This window comes from Pleurodeles waltl, chromosome 3_1 (genome assembly GCF_031143425.1).
Source record: "Pleurodeles waltl isolate 20211129_DDA chromosome 3_1, aPleWal1.hap1.20221129, whole genome shotgun sequence".
In the NCBI taxonomy this organism is placed as follows: domain Eukaryota; kingdom Metazoa; phylum Chordata; class Amphibia; order Caudata; family Salamandridae; genus Pleurodeles; species Pleurodeles waltl.
The window spans coordinates 207593464-207605937 of NC_090440.1; positions in this window are offsets into that span (position 1 = coordinate 207593464).

Sequence of the window (12474 nt, forward strand, 5' to 3'; positions counted from 1 at the left end):
TACTCGTACAATTTCCTCCACCATGACCCTTAGTTCATCATCTGAGAACATGGGGTGTCTTTGAGGTGCCATGGGGTGGTGTGGGTGATGTATGGGGTTGTGTGTGGTGATTAGTGTGGTGATATGTGGTGGTGTGTGGTGTTTTGTGCGTGGGAAATGTGTGGGTGATGGTGTTGTGCGCCTGTGGCTGCTAGTTTGTTGATGGTGGTGTCTCTCTCTGGCTTTCGTTCGTGAATTGTTGTCGTAAGGGTTTGTGGGTGATGTGGGTGTGTGTTTTATATTGTCTTGGGTGTGTGGGTGTGGTGTGTGTATGTGTATCAGGTGTGTGTATTTTGAATTGTCCAATGTGATAGTGTTTTGTACAGGTATGTGTATTTTGAGCGCAGCGGTGTGTACTGCCAATGGAATACCGCGGTTGAAAGACCGCCGCGTGGATTCGTGGGTCGTAATGGCATGGGCGTATTTCTGTTGGCGTGACGGTGGAGTTTTGGTCATCGCCAGTTTATCGCTGCCCTTTGGTGTGGCGGACTTTTGGGGATGTTGGGATTTTGGCGGTTTGCCTGGTGTGGGTCAGAATGACCGTGGCGGTTAACCGCGACCGCGGCGGTGTTATGGCGGTCTTCTGTCTGGCGGTAAGCGACTTTTACCACCGAGGTTGGAATGACCCCCTGAATCAGCAAATGTGTGACTTCTGTGAGATGTGGGGGGTTATGGTAGGAGCAGGGTGGTGGGAATTGTTGTGAGAAAAGAGCCAACTGATACAATTGCATGCTCGATGGTTCCCAGCAGCATGGAGAATAAAAGTGAACTAGAGTAGCACTTCTCACCTTTGTGAAGGCATGAAGGTGAAGCTTGCACATCAAAGAATCACTAGATAATGGAGGAAAAAGTCTGGATGGACGTGTCTTTACTGTACAGTATCCTTGCAAGAGTTTCATTATCTTTAAAGTAATAGTGTGGGTGAACGGATAGTAAATGGAAAGTTATTTAAGAAACATGATATTAAAAATCGTAGGTAAGGGAGGTTCGATTTTGGGTGTAATAATGAGAAAGTATAGCTTTAAAAGCACAAACAAATGGTGTTGATGAGAGTGTAATCACAATGCTCCAAACCAAACCAATAGTTAATAGGAAAGAGCAGACACTCAAGGAATGGGAGAAAGGGGCAGTGACATCTTAAGGATTAGTGGGATCCCAAGCAAGCTATATTTCAGCCGCCTAACCTCCCCTGCCCTGTTTTTAACAACTTGGCATTTATTACCTCTTTTCACCTTCTTCAGTCCCTCGGTATACCAAACAATATTGAATTATATGTTGAACCTTTAGAAAAGTGGGTGCACAAAGATAGCTGATAGCTCAAGCTGCCTGGTGTCTGCCAATCACATGCTACCAAAAACAAAGCTTTGAACAAGCATTGTTAAAGCTATTTGTATTTGAGTTTCTATCTAGATTTCGTTTCACTTGCAACATCAACATTTCATGTGGAATACACTGCCAACCGGTTACTTCTGTTGTAGGAAAACATGCTAAGGGTGACCTGGTCGGTGTGTAGTGGGCAAGTGCATATAATAAAATAAGACATAAACACATAGCACTTAGAATTGTAACTCTAGTTGCCTGATACTTGGAATCACATATAGATTCTCCTTCACTACTAAGGTTCTTGCTGCAACATTGAAAATCAAAGTGCAGCTCTGAGAACTTTCGCCATTCCATTTGTAAAAATCTGATTCTTTTCTCCTAATTTCACTTCCCCTGCATTGTCCCTCTTCTCCTCTTTATATGTGTGCACTTTTCTGACTAGACGGTGGCTCTGCTGATTAAGAGAAATGGGTCTGTGAAGCATATAGGAGGTGGACGAAGACATACAGAGAACAGTATAGTAAGAGACGGATAAGGTGGTAGAGATAGAGATGATGAAGGCAGATTTAGGTAGGGAGAAACTAAAGTAAATAGGGAAAAATGAGTTAGCCAGAAGAAAACCTAAAAAGAGGAAGATGTAGATAAATAGGTAACGTTTTAAAGTGAGCTGGAGAGAGGCAAATATAGGGAGAAGGAAATGTAGAGAGGCAAAGAAGTACAGTATTCTGAATAGTGAGGTTAAAATAGAGGTAATGTAGAAAAAGAGGTGAATTAGAGAAAGTCAGAGGTAGTGAGAGGTAGAGGTAGACAGTAGACAGTTAAGGAGATGTCAGGAAAAACAAACAGTTGTCAGATAAAGAAGAGCAAAATGAGAAGGGATTTTTGGTAAATTGTGACATTAAGTAGGGTAGATGGAGGAAAGGGAAGAAGGGAGATGTAACGTAGAGAGAGAAACGAGATAGAGAGGTAAAGTGATTGGTGAGATATGGAGAAGCATAATTTTGACTTTACCCCTATATGTTACAAAAGTAATAAGATTTGTAATCCACATCAAATATTCTGTGTGAGTTAATATTAATGATGTAAAGTGAAGCATGACAAGTATTATTGAAGGTGCATTCACTCTAGGTATTAGGATATTAGGATTTCATATATACGTGTGTGTTCTAATGTTTGACTTTAACATGATGATTTGTATTTCTCATTCACATTTACACTTATATTCTGATGTTTTGCAATTACTGAAGACGCATTGCGTCATGTTATCATGAATTCTCTTATTTCATTTTGACACAACGCTTGCAGTTATAATTGAGTATTAAACTGTGCACATTAACCATGATTTCCTAACTTAGCCTGAGTAGGCCTTCCATTTTTAATGTGAAATGTATTTTTGCTGTGTTCTGCACGTCTCTTTCTTTTGCAGGTGTTCATTTGTTATTAATTAGCTAGAGAAAGGAGTATTGTGTATTAGTGATAGACAGGCCCGAGAAGGAGAAACTTGGCAAAGTCTAGACAATTTAATGGACACAATGAGACTTCCAATTCATATCATATCTGGTGTTAATAGACTCAAGGCTAACCTGTTTGTTAGAGTTGCACTGGATGGGAAAATTGCTCCACATTGTAAGATGCTCTGTGAGAACGATAGATAATCGAAGCCTCTGGATGACGTGGCTAGAGAGATGGTTTGCCTGGAACTTTCCAGCTTAAGTTAATGTTAATATTTATTTCTGAAGACTTTTGCTGAGGTATTTGCGATGCTGACACCTACCTTGCTCTGTTCTTAGATCCATGAGGCGTTATCCCTTTTAGCCTAAACTTAGCTAGATGTCCTCAATACCGTTTGTTTAGTAGGAACAAGTCTTATTACTCTTAGAGACTATCAACTCTTATTTCTTGGTATCTGTATTGCTGTGACTGTAATCCGTATATGCCTTATGGTATTGAGATTGAACTTTTTCCGGCGTTTGCGCTTGCCGGTTGTGATTTTGTACCTTTACAATTTTATTTTGTTATGTACCTCTATTGGATAGATGACTAATTTGTAACAGACCCGCTAAACTCCAGTATTGATTCTTGTTCCTTTTTGTGTGGCCAGATGGGCTCCATGAAATTGTAAATTTTATACTAACTCCTTTGCCTCCCAGTTCATTGCATGATCTTGAAAAAGACTGACCACTGCTTTCATGAGCACTGCTGCATGACAATAGCTTGTTGGATGGTTAGTTACTGGAGCAGGGAGTTAGGGTGTCCTCTATTCTACATTTGCCCAAATCCATTCCAAGACCTGAAGCCCATAGTTTGAGTTGGAGGATTGGTGGAGTTCCAGTCATTCAGGAGAGCATTGTAACAGGAATGAGTATTAAAAGGAGCGTGTGTTTGTCATTGCTTATGTCTAGCTCATGGTTTTGCAGAGATTGTGTGGGGTGATCCAGTAACGTTTAAAATTGTTGCATGAGTATGGCTCTTGATGTAGAGAAGTTGAAGTTGTTTTTGGGTCCTATGTGGCCGAATAGTATTAAAAAGTGTAGAATATACTATATTGTAATTGCCTTCTAAGTTTGGTGGTGCTTGTTGTGAGACGTTGTCAATGGCACATTTGAGATAGAGACGTTTATCTTTTGCATGAGTGTGAGATCCGGTTGTTATAGTGAATCGCAGTGCACACGGAGAAAGTGTATTGATCCGGGTGGTTCCCCACAGGTTGGGGTTTCATTTGAGTGTGAGTAAGAGTGGGTCATAAAGTGTTGTTCCAAATCGTTTCTTGTGTGATTGATTACTTCAATTTCTTTAGTGGAGCAGACAAAGTTATTTCTTGAAGTTGCTTTGCATTTTGTTGTGCATGTTTAGTGTTGAAAAAAGTGAATTTTTGAAAATTGTATACAAGGGTGAGCCATTGCGAAGAGTGAGGTTGATGTAACAGTATGCCATGCTGGTAGTGGTCAGTTTGTGTTGGGTTACGTTGGTATTGGTTGTCTACAGTGTTGCGCTATTATTGGCTGTTACCGTCAGACGAGAGTAGTGGTAACGGACTAATTTTAATTAGAAATAGATCTTAGATTGTAATTGATGAGAAAATTGCTGATAAATGAAATGTTTTAAAGCTTTATGAGATCTATTGAGGGGAGATGTGGAAATACCTGTTCGTGAAGGGGAGAAGCCACCCAAAGATACGGCAGGTCACACTGTTTTTAGCCCCCCTTCTTACCTGTCACTTATAAGGCTTACATCCTGCCCCTGTAGCCGCTCCTTGTTTAAGGAGTCTAGCATTTATGAGATTGACATCTTTGTTCGGCCCTTGGGTCTTTCGGGTCCTCCCGGAGCCACCATATTGGTTAGCGCTGTATTTGCCCCCCTTGCTTGTTAGGCCCCATAAAAGAAGCGCGATGCCGCGGACGCGCCTAAGGCAAGCCGTCTGCGTCCGTCCGCACCCGCATGGGTCCAGGGGCCAGAATTTCTGGCCCAATTGCAGGTGAGACAGTAAGCTATTCCATGAACTTCCTGCGCTCTCTCAGACTTATCCGTGAAGAAACATGCCAGTACTGTTCCAACTTTACAAATCCTTTATGGCCACGTAGAAAGTGTCACTGGTCCCCTCTGTCTGATCCTGGGACAGTGATACGGGGCCAGGATAAAACAACTAATTTACTCCTCCTGACTAACTGTCGGTCATTGGCAGCACATAAACTCGATATTCGCCTTCTCTTGAGTGAACTCTCACCAACAGCCCTGTTCCTGACAGAGACCTGGCTTCATGAGGGATCATCTCCAGATGTAGTCCTGGCAGTACCCCAGGGCTACCTGATAGATAGGCTGGATAGAAGAACCGCTAGAGGGGGAGGAATTGCCATTATTTATAGGGATTCAGTAAAACTTACTTCCCAACCTTTGTCGCTTCTTGGATGTGAGAGCATGTCCTTTCCCCTCTCTCTTAACCCTCACTATACATTTTCAGGGGCTCTCATCTATCGGCCTCCAATGTCTTTGCACAGTCCTTTTCTGACCATATTTCTGATCTAATCTGTAAAAAACCTAATTTTACTTGACTATGGGACTTTAATATTCATGCTGATGACACCGACAACCCTGCGGCTGCATCCCTTCTCTGCGATCTGGCTGCATTGGTATTAGTTCAAGTAGTCAGTGGTCCCACCCATGCTAAAGGCCATACTATCGATTTGGTTTTTAGAAATACGGCAGATCTAACCTCCATGACCCCTTTCCCTCTGGTCTTGGCCGATCATTTTCTAATAACACTCAACCTTTTGATCCCTACCATTCCCATATCTCGTCCCACCATAATGCAACTGTATCGTCCCTGGCACAAACTTAAGGCAAATGAGTAGACCAACACCCTTGAAGAGCTGAAACCATCCTTTGTTGACCACCCCATTGGGTTCGCAGAGACATTCAGTGGTTGGATTACTAAAACGTTGGATATAGTACTCCCATGCTCGACCAAAGCAAGGTGCTGTCACAACAAATGTGTTAGTTGGTTTCCTCACCTCCATTCACTAAAGAAAGAATGTAAGCGTCTAGAGTGGAGATGGAGAAAATCTTATGATGCCCAGCTAAAAATGGAATATAGAAAAGCAATTAGACATTTCCACTCAGAAATCCACTCGGAAATCAAGTCAGCTCAGCCCACCTACTATACGTCAAGAATTGAACAGGCTTCTAATTCCCTTAGGAAGATCTTTCAAATACTCAAATAGGTGTCACAACCTAATATCCATAGTGAGCTCCTGGATGCCTCCCAAGAGCATAGTAACAATCTAGCGCTTTTCTTCCAACAAAAGATAGCAAATATACATTCGGCTCTACCTAGAAATTTGAACCATCTCTCTAATCCCACAGGTCAGCTCATTTCACATAACATTCCCCTCCTTACAGAAGATTTTGTCTCCAATTCATTAGCCACACTGAAATCAGGCTCCCCCCTTGATCCAGCCCCTCCATATGTACTCGCTCTGGGGTCCTCTGTTATACCTCCGGCGCTCACAGACCTTTTGAACTCCTCCCTTAATGAAAGTTTGGTCCCAGAATCTTGAAAACATGCCATAGTTAAGCCCTTACTGAAAAAGCCCCATCTTGATGTAGCCCTCCTGAACAATTATAGGACTATTTCCTTGCTGCCAGCAGTGTCAAAAATAATAGAAAAGTATGTGAACACCCAGCTTTCAGACTTCCTTGAAGAGAATAACCTTCTCCATCCCACCCAAATGGGTTTCAGGCAGTGCTTAATTTGTGCTTATTGTTTCCGGTGCTGAGCACCGGCACTTATTTTTTAGGGCCGGGGCTTATTCTTCTGCCTCAAGCATTTGCTGCGAGCAAAATACACATATTGGAAAGACAGAGGAATAGAAAAACGAAAAAGCGTCACAAAGGTAGAATGCAGAAAGCTGCAAGAGTGAGCTGAAGAGGTGGGGAGTGGCTCTAAATGGATTGAAGAGGCCTGTGATAGCTTCAGGATTAGGCTCTCTCAGTATTCCGTGCTCGCACATTTAAATGCAGTAGCCGCATGTTTAAGAGGAAGGCTTTTTATTAACAAATTAAGCACTGGTTTCAGGCCTCTGCATAGCACTGAGTCAGCACTGTTAGCTGTCACTGAAGATGCTAGAAGGCATCTTGACCAAGGTGGTGCAAAAGCCGTTATCCTTCTCGACCTTAGTGCCGCCTTTGACACAGTTGATCACAGCACATTATTCTCGAGAGTGGTGGAGCTTAGAATTACAGGCAGTGCCCTGAGATGGCTCTCCTCCTTTATGGAGGGAAGGACCTTCTAGGTGCTGGATCGATCTTTTCTATGTAATCGTATATCATTCAACTGTGGGGTACATCAGTGTTCCGTCCTCAGCCCCACGTTGTTCAATATGTACATGTCTCCACTGGCAGAGATCATGAAACCCTACGGTCTCTCAATAGTATCGTATGCGGATGACACTCAGCTGACATTTTCATTCTTTACTAATCGCAGCACTGAATGCTCGGCTCCTAGACCATGCTTACAGGCAGTGACCAGATGGATGTCAGAATGCAAACTGAAGTTAAACGAAGACAAAACCAAAATAATGATACTACGGCATTGTTCTCCTTTGGGGCTGCATTCTTCTATCTTCAACCCGATAAGGAATCTGCCCCCTCCTAAAGAGAACATCAAGAGACTATGAGTCTGGTTGGACCTGCGACTTACGATGAACCATCATGTAAAAAAGATCTCTGCAAGCTGTTTCAGTCTGCTCAGGCTTCTTAGGAAAGTCCTCAAAATCTTGCCATTTGTTGCTAAAAGACAAATTATTCAGGCCCTTATTATCTCCCGGCTAGACTACGGTAATGCCTTATACCTTGGCTCGCCAAAGTATGTAAGCCGAAATCTTCAGGTGGTTCAGAATGCCACTGCCCGACTTCTCCTTGACATACCTAGACATATGTAGACATATGTCGGTCAAAGTGCCCATCTCCTCTCTTCACTGGCTTCCGGTGGCACAGCGCATAAAGTTCACAGCTTTGTGCTAAATTCACAGGTCCTTACACAATAGAGGCCCTACTCTGCTAAGGTCATTGGCCTCCTTCTATATGCCTTCCAGACAGCTTAGATCCTCACCGGGTGCATTAGCTAGACTACCAGTTGTAAACAAAAGCTAGATGGGGTGGCACCTCCATGGCTTACTTGGGAGGTAAATTATGGAATTCCCTTCCCCTTTACCTTTGGCTGTCCAGCCATGAGCTTTCCATTCGGTGACTGTTTAAAACTTGACTATTTAGAACTTAAATTCCAGACTGTATTTTGAAGGCCTGCATTCAGCACTGGGAGGCCCTTGGGTAGCCACGCGCTTTATGAATCCCTATAACAAATAACATAACATCATACGACTATAAATGTGGGTTTTCATACATGTATTTGGCTGACCCAATGGCATAAGATTACTGAGAAAGAAGGTGCATAGAGGTTTCCATGATATGACACATTTAATTTGAGAATTATTGAAAGTTTGAGGAGAATATTGGGAGAGGTGAAGCCAAGACCTAGCTCTGCACAGTATATAGCACTTAATGCCTGAGAGCATGCAGCCCAGGCTAAGGTGAGAGAAAAAGTTTAAGGAGGAGTCCAAAAGGCAGTGCATACTTATGAAGATGCTAGATGGGATGTAGAACACAAATGGTGGAGAACAGACATGATAGAAGGAGCTAGATTGTACCCAGCACTGACGAGTTAGGTAACGGGGAAGGAGAAAGCAAAAGGGTCAGGGAAGTTTAAGAGGAAAAGATAAAGGGCACAGAGAACCTAGACGGAGATGGCAATAGTGATTTTACCCATGACATATTGGATGCGTTGTTATCAGCACGTCCACCTCCATATAATGTGGCTCAAACTGATGTAATGGAAGATGTATCTACCAGTAAAAGTTCAGGAACACCTACTGCATCGGTGAATGTGAGTCAGAATTTGTCGGGGGAGAGTTTGGGGATTAATACCCTTGTAAGCCCCCTTGTTCCAAATACCCCATATGCGATTGCTGTTCCGTTCACTATTAATCCTGTAGTCCCATTATACAGATCTGAGGCACTGGGAGCTGTGACACATACCTTGACAATACCTACGGGAGGAAAACCGATAGTCTCACCACAGATGCATACTTCTCATGTTGCCTCTCCAGCCTCAATTATAAATCAGACAAGATTTACCTCTGGAGGAGAGTCCACCCCAAGGATGCAAAATATTAACATGCCTAATTGGAGTCCACTCCAGGGTGCTACCAGTAGTAATCCTGGAGGGAGAATCATACCCAGTTCCTCTATTACACAAAATGGAGCTAATTCTCAAGCACTAGATGAGTTGATTGGATACTTTATTGGGTCTCTAACAGAAAGTGAAGGTTCAGTATCAGGCAGAGAAGTTCTTCAGACTTCCAGTAAGAGACAATGCAGTGGATGTGGTCAAATTAAAGTTAGAACCAGATGAAATGATATCGGGGAATCTTGATCTTTCCTAATTAGACACCTATCAAGTGAACAAACTTGTATTAATGTGTAAGGATGTCACTAAACATGCAGGACAAGCTCATGACAGATTGCTGAATTGGCCCAAACATACAAGATAGATCTAAACCGAACTAAGACATTACAGAAAAGATATTGTGTATGTTTTGCACATTTGCCGAATGAGAACAACTGGAATGAAATTACAAATTAAAGAATTAATCTGAAAATGGAGTAAATTGGATAAATGGGAAAGTAGATGGAAGAAAAAGAAAAAACAAACTAAACTGAAAAGGTAACTGCCTCCATCCTTTAGAAACAGAGAGGGTGCTTCAGCTTTTCCTTTGAGGGAAGTGTCTGATGGAAGTTATTGCACCTGTGCCTTGGAGTAGGAGTAATCTTGCGTCTTTCACTATTGATTTTTTCAGATTGAGGAAAGAGTGGTACAAACAGGCTGAGCGATTTGTGAAGATTACACAAGTTTTGTGGGAGAATTTGAACACTTTCTTTGATACTGTGATACTGAGCAATTTGTGGGCAGAATGTAAAGTGGGCATACAGTGTCCAAAGAGAGAACTTGACGGAAATCCAATAACAAATGCCCCTTCACCTTTGGTCATTAAAAGGTATCAACAAGTGATGACTGTTTTGAAAGGAAAGATACCAGCAAAAAGCCATGAATTGGCTTAATATTGAAAGGACAACATAAGAGCCCAAAGAGTCAGTGCATGCTTTTTATGAGAGATTGTCGCAGGTGTTTAAACCGCATAGTGGAGAGGAGACTCTCGTACCTAAAGACAATGGACATTTTGTGTCCAGATTTGTAATGGGATTGAGACCTGGGGTTAGCTTGTTGATTTAGTAACATTTGATTTGTAGTCAGAATAAGTCAGTCGACCAGACTTTGAGGTATGTGAAGTATTGCAGTGATGGAAGGGAAATGAAGCAGAAGCGACTGAAGTAAAAGTTAAGTTGATGGTGGCACAGATGGGAGCAGCACAGAGAGGAAGTCAAAGTCAACCTTTCATAAAGAATGTTGGTTACATGCAAGCAGTGCATCAGCAGGGAACTCCGATGAAATAAAGTGGAAATGGGTTTCCACAACAAGGTAGAGGACGTGGTGTTCCAATTGATCTCAGTACTGGAATTGATGTGATTACTTTGAAAAAGACGAACCCTTATCATTACTGCAACAAATTGGGGCCATTGGAAGCAGAACTGTTGTCTTAATCCCCTAAATTCAGGATATACAAATTCCCAGATTAATAACCCTGTACAATCACAGAATATGCAGAGACAGAGAACACAAATGTGCCCCAGGCTCCAACAATGCAGGTTCCACAATCCCTGATGCAACAGCGAAATATGCACAGTCTCAGACAAATTTTGAATCATGTCCTGAATCTGAACCAAGAGTTTTCCCAAAATCAGTTTCTGTTCCAGCAATTTCCTATGTTTGAAGCATTTGATGATTATGGTTCTGATCCATCCTTATGATGATGCCTGAGGTCGGGATAAGATTTAATGCTTGGTGCAATCCATTTGTAGATGGTGAGGTGAATGGCCACCCCGTATTATTTTTGATTGATACTGGTGATACCCTTTCTACTGTCTGGACAGTGGTAGTTCCAGACCTACAACTACTGGGAAAAAGAATCGAAGTTGTAGGAGCTGCAAACAAACACATGACAAAACCTATAACAGAAAAAGTACCTGTTGTAATAGGGTCCCTTGAAGAGAATCTCCAATTTGTGTTGTGTGATTCTAGTCCATTGAGCCTCTTGTGAAGAGATCTCTTATGCAACCTAAATTGTACCATCTTTTGTATACCAAGAGATATTTAGCTGCAAACTCATGATGAGGATGTTGCCTTCAAAATATAGCAAGAGATGGTCTTTATGTTGCACTGTTCCCCATGATGACAGTTGATAAGTTACCACTGGATCTTAGCGACATGGTGAAGCCTGAAGTTATGGACTTTTCAGGAAAGGACATAGGTCTCTTCAAAGGTGCTGAACCTGTTTGCATTAAAGTGAACCCTAATGTTGAATATCCTAGAACCCCATAGTATAATGTGACTCCTGAAATGATTGCAGGGATTACTCCAGTGATTAAATTCATGATACAGCAAGACATTTTGAAGAGGATAATCAGAACTCCTTGTAACCTACCCATTATGGGTTTGCAGAAGCCTAGCGATAAGTACCGTATTGTTCAGGATTTGAGAAAGATAAACACAATAGTTTTCCATGTTGTCCCGTGGTACAGAATCCAGATGTGATTTTACTCCCGATTCCATATGAGGTTTAGTGTTTCACTGTCTGTGCCAGGCATTCTTTTCCATACCATTGCATGAGGAAAGCCAGTTCCTCTTTTACTTCCAGTTTCAGAACCATGTTTTTGCATGGTGCCAAGTCCCACACGGTTACACAGAAAGCCCCTCAATTTTTAATCAGATTCTCAGGGAGAATCTGGAGTCCTTAGTCATGCCCTGTAACTCAGTCCTGGTGCAATACATTGATGACTTGTTGGTGGTGTCAGATACACAGGAAGGTTGTAAGCAGGATACCATTGCCCTGTTGAACGACCTAGTTGAAATTGTACATAAGGTGTCCCCAAGCAAGTTGCAATACTGTCAAAAAGAGATCCAGTACCTTGGACATCACTTTGAGAAAGGAGTGGGGAAGGTGTCACAAGACAAAAATGTTGGCAATTCTAAAAATGAATCTACCAACCACCCAGAGAGAAGTCAAGATGTTTTTGGGAATGATGGGCTACTGTTGCTAGTAGATACCCAATTTTAACTTAGTGGCCAAGCCTTTACAGAGGCTGGCACACAAGGATGTGTGTGATTGGGTCCCAGGGATAACAACTGCTTGGTTTCTTTCCTAGAGCTAAGTCTCTGTCATTCCCCAGCTCTGGAAATGCCTGTGTACAATACATTTTTTGCTCTCTTTTGCAGTGAGAAGAAAGGCTACGCTCTCTCAGTGCTTACACAGTTCCATGGCAATTCACGGAGACCTATGGCCTATTTTTCTGCTTCTCTTGACCCCATAGCAGCAGCGCTGCTAGGCTGCCTTAAAGCAGTTGTAGCTACAGGTATCATATTGAGAAATGTGAGAATATTAT